The 11,929-nt window shown below is 39.7% G+C and overlaps 1 pseudogene; it reads left to right on the top strand.

The window, feature by feature from the left end:
* The first annotated feature begins 6,486 nt into the window (after positions 1-6,486).
* On the top strand, positions 6,487-10,130 carry LOC143509640 (uncharacterized; annotated as a pseudogene).
* Positions 10,131-11,929: the final 1,799 nt, after the last annotated feature.

Below are 11,929 nucleotides of genomic sequence, written 5' to 3' on the forward strand. Positions count from 1 at the left end.
CGTCCAGTGATCGCAACTTACTTCTTGTTATGAAGCCACGCCCTTCCAGGCATCCCGGTTTTACGCCCCCACGTGGTTTAAACGTTATTTCGCCTGTTTAAAGTAGTAACCCCTTCGGAGTTTATGTATTCTGAACGTAGCCCGTTTTCGGTCCACCTTCCCTGCTGTCAGGTACAGGCAGGTAGAGGCAACTGGTTACACAAATTCAGATTTCCTATGATGGGATATTTCTCATACATGTATGGAACAAGTGCACTAAACGTTCCAGTCGGAACTTTTAGGGCTGTTGCACTGTTAGTTTTAGTGAGAACTTGCTGTGATGTTCAAAATGACTCCAGAGACAATGCAACTTGGACAAATTAATTTGGCAGTGTTTTTAAAGAGAGCTATCTGTACGTGTTGCTTATTAGAGCAGTAACAGGGGGGGTGGGGGGCTGTGTTTGGTGATTATAAGTTTACGTGTTCTCTCCATTAAAGACCAAAACAGTGAAAAGATTCAATTAAAGATAACACAGGGGACTTTAAGGAGAGAATGATCATAATAGCCCATCTAACAGTGCATTCCATTGAAAAGTGCTCATGCCCTATTCAGTACAACAAGTCCAGTCCTGGTGATCTACTGCACAGTCTATATCCAACCCTAATCTATTCTATTAAATCAAGTCCTTCAGTAGGTTCTTAATATTACAGCCTAGTGTGCTAGGACAGGGTTGAAGCTATACTCTGTAGGACAGCAGATCGTCAGAGTCCTGTGAAGGGTAGCTCAGTCGTTTTCTCTGTTGCCCTCTCACTTTGTTGGAATCTTCTGATTTATGCTACCAGATTGAAAACGATTTAATTGGGAAAGCAACTCAGTGACAAGCTGGGTTATCTTCTTTCTTATCGCCGTAATATCCCTGTTTCATCTGCGCTGGTCTGGTCTGTCTTATTCTTTCTGTGTTTCCACGGGCTCCGTGGGCCATGTGCTTTTGTTTTGGTGTTGGTTTTGTTCTCCTGCTCATCCGAGTCGTCTTTGTAACCCATCCCAGCTGTTGTCCCCAGATGTTCCCTGTTTGTTTCCCATCGTAGATCCCTGGTCTGTGACTTGTGCTTTTGTCTGGATTGTATTTGTGCGTGTGCTTTGATCCTCGCCCTGCTGTTCTACACGGCTCTCTGTCGTGTCAGCTTCTGTATTGAGCTGTTTCTCTGACTCTTTATTCGCCTGTTTATGGTCTTCTCTTCCCTTTGTTGTTTTGTTTTCATGGCCTAATCACTATGGACTATAAAAACTACACTCGCGCTCGCAGCTGGCATCCGTGCCTCACTTTATCACATCACATGTCTTGAGTGTGTACACTGGCCTAAAACCAGAAGTCACTTTCTGTATGTGTGTACAATTTGTGTACAATACACTATTATTGCAAATCTTGCACTATTATTATGGTGGTTTACAAACTGGCAAATACAACAATTTCTGTTGTCAACTGGCTTCATATGCTGTCCCAAGAGAAATTATTGTTCTAATTATTAGATTTGTGCACGGTGCCCAGCCCCAAATGAATGACTGGACCATGACAACCCCGTGTCATCAGGTGGAGGGAATATTTACTTAAGCATGGAGTCAATGAAGCAACTCAGGTTACCACGTTGACTTCATAGCTAGGTAACCTGAGTTGTTTTGGTCTTTAGCCATTGCCATTGGGTTGGATGATATACTGATAAATGGAAATGAATCAAATTGATGACTGCGTTTTCTGTTCAAAGTGACTTAAACCGGGTTGCAAATAACCAGGCCAATCCAAAGCTGCTTTACTTTGGAAATTCAAGGTCCCGACTCATGTGGATTTCTGTTCGCAATCAACACAGTTTGGGAGTTCACCACCAAAGGTAGGTTATATCACTGGCAGGACGCCAAACTCTTAACTATATGTAAGGGTGGAAAACATTCAACCTGACACCACATTATACATCGAAGTTCAACGTTTCTAGGTTACACAACATGGCAGATGTTTCTCTTTTACCGGTATGATGAATAAAAAAAAACTATTTTCACACTGCTGTTCACTCTGTATCTACTCTGTACCAGTATATACCATCTGCACCAGTACATACCAGTAAAAAACATTTTGTCACCATTATCTGCATTATTAAAGACAACCACATAATATTCAACAATGGCTATAGAGCTGTGACCATTCTTTACATAACCAGGGTGTACCATGTTGTGACCCACTGGATAAAAGCCTGCATAGGGTTTGGTTAAGGATGGATCCAAACAGAGAAATTTGTTAGACTTTGTTTTGAGCCATGAGCAAGTGTGCTAAAAGTATTCATATTCACTTAAGACAAATCATACACTCAAAATGTAAATGACTTACAGTTGTGATCAAATTTATTCAACCCCCAATGCTGCGAAGGGTTTTATGGAATTCAGTGCACATTTGTAATTGTGTTCATAATGAAATCTTACAAGGACTTGTTAAAGAACTAAATGCAACTAAGATAGCATCAATTTTTTTTGTCATAAAGTATTAAATGGCCTTTTTGTGATTTCTTCATTGACACAATTATTCAACCCCTTTACGACTACCACTCCTAAGAACAGAGGTTCATTCCAGTGTTTTCCATCAGGTATTGAAAACATCTGTGGATGTCAACGAGCAGCAATCAAGCATGATAACCACCAATTAGGCAGATTTAAAAGGACTGTGATACTCAGCTCCTTCTAGACATCTACTGGTGTGTTTCCAAGCATGGTGAAGGCAAGAGAATGGTCCCAGAAGACAAGAGAAGAGGTTATTGCTCTTCACAAGAATGGCAATGGATATAAAAAGATTGCGAAGTTGTTAAATATTCCAAGAGACACTATCGGAAGTATCATTCGCAAGTTCAAGTTAAAGGGCACAGTGGAAACGTTACCTGGTCGTGGCAGAAAGAAGATCCTGACCGCGACTGCTGTGCGCTACCTGAAGCGTAATGTGGAGAAAAATCCCCGCGTGACTGCTAAGGAACTGAAAAAAGACCTGTCAGATGTGGGCACTGAAGTTTCAGCTCAGACAATAAGGCGCGCACTGCATAACGAAGACCTCCATGCCAGAACGCCCAGACGCACCCCCTTGCTGACTCCAAAGAACAAGAAAAGTCGACTGCAGTATGCCAAAAGTCATGTGGACAAGCCACAAAGGTTTTGGAACAGTGTACTGTGGTCAGATGAAACTAAATTAGAACTGTTTGGGACAATGGACCAGCGCTATGTTTGGAGAAGGAAGAACCAGGCTTATGAACAAAAGAACACCTTGCCTACTGTGAAGCATGGCGGGGGGTCAATTATGCTTTGGGGCTGTTTTGCTTCTAATGGTACAGGAAAGCTTCAACGTGTGCAGGGTACCATGAATTCCCTTCAGTACCAGGAGATCTTGGAGGAAAATGTGATGGAGTCAGTCACAAACCTGCGGCTTGGGAGACGTTGGACCTTCCAACAGGACAATGATCCGAAGCACACATCCAAGTCCACTAGAGCATGGTTGAACATGAAAGGCTGGAACATTCTAGAGTGGCCATCGCAATCACCAGACTTAAATCCAATTGAGAACCTCTGGTGGGACCTAAAGAAGGCAGTTGCAGTGCGCAAGCCTAAGAATGTGACTGAACTGGAGGCTTTTGCCCATGAAGAATGGGCTAAGATACCCATAGGTCGCTGCAAGACACTTGTGTCAAGCTATGCTTCACGCTTGAAAGCTGTCATAACTGGAAAAGGATGTTGTACTAAGTACTAAAAAATAATGTCACTAGGGGGTTGAATAAAACTGGAAATGATGTGAGCACAGTAAAGACATTTGTGGTTATTCCATCATAAATATTATGTTATGTTTGTCTAATTTATAAGTGCCTCTTTGATATAATTGTAAATAAGATGACTGAAATGATCAAAATCAATGTCAAACTGGCCAAAACACTTTATTTCAGTGGGGGTTGAATAAATTTGATCACAACTGTAGAATCAGTTTTAACTGCCTGAAAAAAGTAATATTGACAGTTAAAACCAAATATTTAATGCTACTATGGACAACTAATTAAGATTTCACAGCAGGCCAAATACATTATTTTTAGTTTACTGTAAATAACATCCAAAGAAATATTAAATTTACTACTGAAGCATCACTTACATGGTATTCATTATAAAAGTGATGATGCAAGCCTTATTATTACTCACAGAAATGGGTGATGCCTGAGGGTGGGCAAGATCATCTTAAACATGGGAAATATCTTTGGGAAAATAATTAGGTGGATCACAGCCAAAGTAATTCTAGGCTCTGGTAGTCATTTTTCCATTTTATCCAATTTTTTTAATCACCTGCAGGCTTAGGGTGAAATGGGATACAGCTTGTTTTTCAGCCTGCAAATTCTTCAGCCCAAGGATGTCTTGGAATTGTTTATTATGGTTTTAAATACTTTAAAATACATAGAAATAACATCTGTGACATTTGCCCCTAATGGTGAATTAAATACGTGTAACAAGGATAGAAAGTTGCAAGTATGTTGTCTGAACAAACATCACTTAGAATCATGTAGGTTTCCTTGACTGTCATGAAGGTTTAGCAGTAATATCAAACATATTAAACCTGCTTAATAGTTTAAAGGAGGTAAATTACACTGTTTCTATTGATCATTTGGAATATACTGAGGATATATTTCAATGTATTTATGTGAGATAATATAAAAAATGGTTGGTTTTAAAGGGTGAAGGTGTGATCTATGATCAGATGCCTCTGACTCAGGTGATATAGGCTCCCTGAGATGCCCTGTCTATCTCAGATGCCCTGTCTATCTCTGAGATGCCCTGTCTATCTCACATTTCAGAAAAATCTACAGCTCAATTCACTTGTCATTATACATCAATTTGCAGCACTCTTCAAAAGCACTCTTCAACAACCAGAAAACACAAAGCACTCTTGAATAATCATGAAACACAGTAAGCGTGCACCAGGTAGAAGATGATACACTGCATTGGTGTGTCACTGATCAATCCATGACCAATAGCTACAACATAGTTAGCACAGGCCTATTGAAGTGACAGTACCACCATGTAGCATCCCACAAAGATTCAAGCACATTTAAGTAGTGAGACCACAATAGTAAGTATTGAGTAACTAGCCGTTCAAACACAGTGAACAGTATGACATGACTCACTGACGTGGGTGTAGTGTGAATGTATTAAAGCTTTTTGTTCTAAGAAATTATATGAACTTGATATTTAATGCCTTAATTTCACACACATTTTCATTTTAAGCTGGATTTTTATGTGTCTCTTAATATTACAGCCAGATGTGTTGTATGAAATCGGACGCTAGGCTGTGCAGCATATTCCCATGAACATGGTTGGACATCCATTTTGATGATGGTCAGGCCAAGCCCCTTCAAAGTGTCTAGAGCGGACACATATATGTGGGAATTAGTATGGCGGAAATTAATGTGAGAGCGGAGCACATAAACAGCAAGGAGCCTGTTCCTCAGAGCAGAAAATGTCACTCGGAGAACACTGCCACCGTGTGGCCGATTGTATACCCTGCAGTTTGAGGAACGCCATCCAAAAATAAACCATTTATAACGCACTTTCCAAAATCCAGTACTTGAGGGAGCCAGCAGGGCATCGTTTAGTATTTCCCCTCTACTGGTTTAACTGAGGAAGAGTCTGACGATCAGAGGATCAGTTATGTCACATCACAGAATTGCTCTCAGCAGAAGCCATGTTTGGCATGCCGAAAGCAGCATGTTTCTGACAGCCTTTGAAGGTTATCTTTGACATTGCAAATCTGTACAAACATGAGTGCACTCTGAATAAAAAATGTACTCCAGGCACAGTTTGCCTTCAGAGACAGATTTGGTCTAGGATGTTCCCACAAAGTCGTAGGAAGCCCATGGGCCTATCAATGTCATTACATTTAAACAAGCACAGTGATTTACAGAACAGAACTAAACATGCCCTCTTAACCTAAAGACAAGGACATAGTGTAGAGTGTAGAGTTAAAACTTAATTTTAACCTAATTTACTTAATTAATTGAATTATACAATATACTATTTGCGTTTTCCTTAAATTTAGTTGTGTGAGAAGAATAAATGAAAAATCAACACTGGCATAAACATTGTAAGCTGAGACCAGCTGTCTTGTGTCCAGTCAGCATGTAACATTATCCATCAGAATGCTGGCTTACGAGTCAGAAGTTAAAGTGAAATGTTAATTAACTCTTTCTTACACAAACCTATTTTGCTTATTAACATTATTCAAATGGTACAATAAAAAAAACGTACCACTTATGATCTGGGTTGTAGTAAAAATTTACCCGGATTTACATCCTGAAAAAACAAACATCAAGGAACATTAACAGATAAGAGGACCATATAAAACTTACACAACCTTATGGTAAAGGTAAAATGTACTATGGCCCAGCCTACAACGAGTGGTCACGTCACGGTGTCAAACATCTTTCCCCGCTTGACAAGCGCTTATGTTCCGAAACGGAAGCATCTCTGCAGAGCCACAACGGAGACGCAACGCAGTGTCATTTACTCCCAGTGTTTTGATTAGTTTGAAAACTGTTAAGAATCTATTAATAACTCTTTATCCGAAGAACGAAAGCAATGCATTTACCAACGGCGACTACATCTTCGGGCGAATTACTCCTGAAGTGAAGAAGGAAGGATCGAGTCTTATAAAAGCTAAAGGAAACGCGTCTGTTCTGTGGTCTAAACGTTACAGTCCACATCACAATGATTTGCCACGATAAAGAAACATGCTTTAAATCCGTTCAGTACTTCATCCAACAGAAGGAATCTGAAGGTACCTGTCGCCACCCAAGTTTGCGGTTTGATGCCCCAGGGATTTTTTAATATATGGATTTTTAATAATAGGATTTAACCTCTTTTACTTCTAAAATGTCTTTAACTACTTAGTTTTTCTTAACATATTAAATGCGATATTACTATAAAGTGTGGAGTGTAAACAGCGTTACATTTACTTTTTTTAAATTGGCTTTGTAAACCAATTGTAAACCAAACATCAATAAAATATTATCATTGATTCTTGCCACGAAAGTCTTCAGTAAAAGTCGAAAGAGTTATTGTTTGCTAAACAAACACAACGTGTATAAACATACAGCGGACTAGCTACTTAAATTAATGCAACATATATTTCTATAGAACGGCCAGGCTTGATGTGCAGTAACGAATCAGCGGCGCATGCTGTCCTGTATACAAAGTCTCAATGGGGTCAACCTGAGGTTTGGGACTATGTTAAGGAGTGACTCAGACACCCGGATGGAAACGTAACTGCGAGAAACGTAAAAAAAAAAAACCTTAGGACAATGTTATCGTTAAGTAAACTGAAATGCATCCACACCTAAAGAAGGCTCGTGGAAGCTAATGTGTAATCAGTGTAGACTATAAGAAACCTTGGAGAAGTGTAAAATAAGAACACGTTGAGTCCAACAAAACATGACCATCCAATATTTTTACATCTTTATACATCTCCATTTGAAGTGCAAAATGAATACCCGCTGTTAACAGATGAAACTGGGTGGTCCTTTTGGTTTGAAATAAGATTTCAAATGTTTGGTACTAGCCTTGAAGTACAAGACCAATACCTGGTACAACTACATACACTTTGACTACTGCTACTGTTTTCGATATCTGATGATCTGCTTCTTTTCAGACTCAACAGTTACACCTGGAGCTCACCTGTCTGTCCTTCCACCTTACAGGTGCCTCAAGAGTAAGTAACTATGATCACTCTTGGTCTCTAGTGTTAATTCAAGTGCAACATTTTAAAGTCGTTATCGTGAACTAGTCTCGTCTTCACAGGGACATGCCAGCATCGGTCAAAGGCTACCATGGAAAAGTTGTTTACTTTTTGCAAGCTAAGCTATGCAGATCGATGAAGATACCGTGCAAAGCCAAAATAGATTTCACTTATGTGCCCCATATGGAGATATGTACATACCTGACTTGACGGTAGGCACACAATAACTGAAAGTACAGAAATGAACATATTAAAACATATTAACAAGAACAGAGTCTTCAGGTCTAGGAACATTGCTATGAACATCTGCTCAGAGAAGATGGGTTAGTGTTTAGGTACATGCTTAACATATTAGTGTACATTAACTGAGATGTTGCATGTTCATCACTTACAATGTACTTAATACATGTTTATATATAACATACATGTGCCTCACCAGTGGTATAATGGTAATGTTAGAGTGATTCCACAGCTGTTAGTGGACCTAGTTGACAGTAACCTACAGGATTGGCGAATAGAACAACCTTTTTTAAAATTTACCATAAATTTGCATGTGGGCCTCACATAAGGCGAAATGCAAAATTTCTTTATTAATCTTACATATTAGAAATTGGAATACTGTCTGGGTATGTTAATAGCTGATAGGACAACAACTATGCATGAAAAGGCTTACTTTTTAGAGAGGTTTGTCACGGCAACTTGAATTATAGGTCTATGTCCAAGGTCTAAAACTTTTAAATAAACAGCGATCTATATAATATATGCCTTCTTTTCATAAAGATAGAGGAACAGTTTAAAATGAAAATGCTCTTACAAACAGTGATGTATAAATGATCATCTTTTCATTATATGTTGTTTATTATATTATGATTATGTTGTCAGTGAGACAGCATCATTCTGATGCACTTTGGCAGCAGTGACATAATCAGACAATGCTGCCAATAGAACCCAAACTGCAGGACATTTAAAAGGATGGTTGCTCTAACCTGTTCACCAACCATTTATGAGTTTGACAGAAAGCTCTAGCACTTATCAGGAAGAATCTCTTAAGAAGTTTAGATATTAGTATATTATTAAGAGTCATAGTTGTCGGTTAATGTATGGAATATTTCCAAATAATCCCTACAAAGCTCTTCCGTGTTACCGAAATACTCCCAGTATGGTGCACGTCTTAATTCCCAGAGTGAAACTGCACTAGAACTCTTTGTAGCTTCAGCGGTATGCTCAAGCCCTGACCTGAAGAAACCCCTCTGCACTACTGTAGCATTTACAGTGGGCGCATATTTAAAAAATGGCATCCTCACCACACAGAGGATGGACCGAAGTTGCGGCCAGATGTTGAGAACAATTCACCTCGTACAATTAAGCCCACGTTCTGCTCGTACCAGAAGCAGAGCTTCATTGGCATGAAGCAAAGAAATGTCTGCACTAAAAATCTCCTGGAAGAAGAAGGCGACCCTGTCGGACCATCTACCAAGCAGAGCATAACCAAGGTCTTGAACATCTCCAAAGACTTCTCTGTGTCCATCCTTAACTGCAGGGTTCTCAAAGTGTAGTACAGATGAAAGGTGGGCTATGACGTTAGCTAAAATCTATCGCCTGTGGTATAGATGGAATAATGTATTACAGCAGTACTATAAAAATAAAGATTATTATTACTAATTTCCTACAAAAATACAATAAATACTGTACAGTTAACAACCAGATATTTATTAATGCCAGCTTTGGTTCCACCATATTATGGGTGATTTTTAATTCCATTTTGAATTGAGACTTTAGTGCTTAATGTTATCGATTCAAAGGCTGAGCAGATCAAGTCCTATCTGAACATGGAATCAATACCTACTTCGGAACAAAGTCTTAGGAACATGAATCAAGTTAAGTCCCCAGAGGTCATGATTGTTTTGTTTTTTTAGATTAAAAATGCTCTTAACAAGGCTAAATGGGACATGTCATGTAACCTGACATTTTAGAAGGCCGACTCTCTTGCTGACACCATGATTCATCTTAGTATATGCATCTATAGTTGCTTTGCGGTTCAGCCTAGATTCCCCCAGACAGAACCCATTTACTATTGAAATATATGGAAATGTGTAAAAGTCTGTAATATTTACTCTGACATGTGCTGAGTTCTTCCGCGGCTTTTTCAAAGCGTCTTTCCATGTTTTTTTTTTCCTCCTTCAAGTGTGTCTGGATGTGAAATTTGCTTCTGATCCAAAAATCAAACTGCCAATAGTGTTGCTCTTTCCTTCCTCTCCGACCCAGAAAGCTGAGCTCGGGCAGGCGTGCGCGTTGGATTTGAATCATGGACCAGCAGCCCGACAGCTCTGCTTGTAGAGGCCATGCTGCCTCTAATACCACATATGGAATTTACCCGTCAAACCAGGAGGGGCAGTTTTACGGTGACACACAAGCATCACAGGCAAGACTATAAAACACCATGTGGTGGTTTAGGCATTTAACCTAATACCAATTTATTTAATTGTTCCTTGTGGCATTGATTATCTACGAATGTTACATTATGCAGAAAGTGAATGAAGCTATTTTGCCACCTTTGGATTCATCTAAGAAAAAAACAGGCTGCGATTTTTAAAGCTTAGTTTTATTTGAATAAACACCATTAAATCACATCTCTGGAATCTCACTCACTTATTTGGGAGCATATGGGAACTTGTGCTTTTATTTTAAACGTTTGTTATTTATGGAGATCGTTTATTGAAATACATTACATTTTGTACAAGTTGGGTGGTTAATCTGCACTTTTGTTGATTTCATATTATGGTGATATTTATATTGATATACATATATCTTTTTTTTTACATCTAGCTTTATAGGTCATATGCTATTGAGGTTGATGTTCCATATTTAAGTACTGGCACAGAATACCTTTTGTACTTGAAATATTTAGAAACTTACTGTAGCATCCATGATCACGGTTAAAATCTAAAAAGCCATTGTTGGAAAAATGGCATAAAGTGGGTTATGGGTCTTTTCTTGTAAATCTGTCCTTGATTCCTGCTGTTCTGTCCCAGTCCAATTTCCCTGACAAGCATTGAAAATGTTTGATTGAATGATGTGTTCCAGTCATTGGGTGCCTGGCCATCATCATGGCGTGAGAATCTACATCTCTGTCTGGGCTGCTTCTCATTTATTGTGATATAATCCTCACAGTCAACCATTTAACAGCCTACACATTGCTTGCTGTTTCAAAACAAACTTTGGTCTCTATAAGGTTTGTTAATTTTTCTGTTTGTCTTTATCTTTATTTAAGCATACTGCCTGTGAGTATGTTTTACACTCGAGAAGATGGGTGTATTGTGCTTTCTGGACTTCAATGACGAAAGGTATTCTTACCACTTGGTTATAATGCATTCTGAAGTTTTGAAGATTGCTTGAGCATCGCCATCTAGTGGCTGACCTTGTATGTTTTACTAAGTAATTCTATAGAACAGTTTTTTGAATGAAATGAGCACCATCAGGTTTACTGACTTAAGGTTTCCTCTCTTTGACGTCACGTGGCTTTTCAATTGCACGAATAAATAATAAATAAATATGGTGTTCAGTGATTAGCAGTCTATATTAAATTAAATGCGATGTTTCTCAAACCCAGGCACTAGTGCACATCTCTTTAACATATATACTTATCTCACATGATGAGCAGATGAACTTTATGACTAAATACAAAAAGATTCTTTTAGTGTCTCTAGCCACTAATTCAAAAGGCAAAAATCAAAGGTAGACACAGGTCACCCTTAAACTGGAGATGGCGCTCACCCCTCCCAGAGCTGCGTATGCACACAACAGTAACGTGCCCAGTTAAAGCCAGCACCAAGCCGTCTGTTCTCAGCCTCTGGCCTCTACACTAGAACGCAGCCTGTTTTTGGAACGCAGCTCAAGGGGCAGGGGGGGGCGGGGCGAACGGGGGAGGGGAGGATAGTGGCGGGGGGGTGGAGAGGGAGGGTTGTGGTTTGAGCTATCTCCCGGCCCCCGGCCGGCGAGTACCCATGACAACAGTTCGAGCCTGCTGGCAACTCCCTGTCTTCGTTGGTTGGGGTTGCTATGGCGACTCCCCGCGGGACTCCCCCGCCCACCCCCCTCAGTAACGACAGGAGGGGCGTCCAGCTGACTAAGCCGCTCTCTGGCGGAGAACTGCA

Source organism: Brachyhypopomus gauderio, chromosome 3, assembly GCF_052324685.1.
Source record: "Brachyhypopomus gauderio isolate BG-103 chromosome 3, BGAUD_0.2, whole genome shotgun sequence".
Lineage (NCBI taxonomy): Eukaryota > Metazoa > Chordata > Actinopteri > Gymnotiformes > Hypopomidae > Brachyhypopomus > Brachyhypopomus gauderio.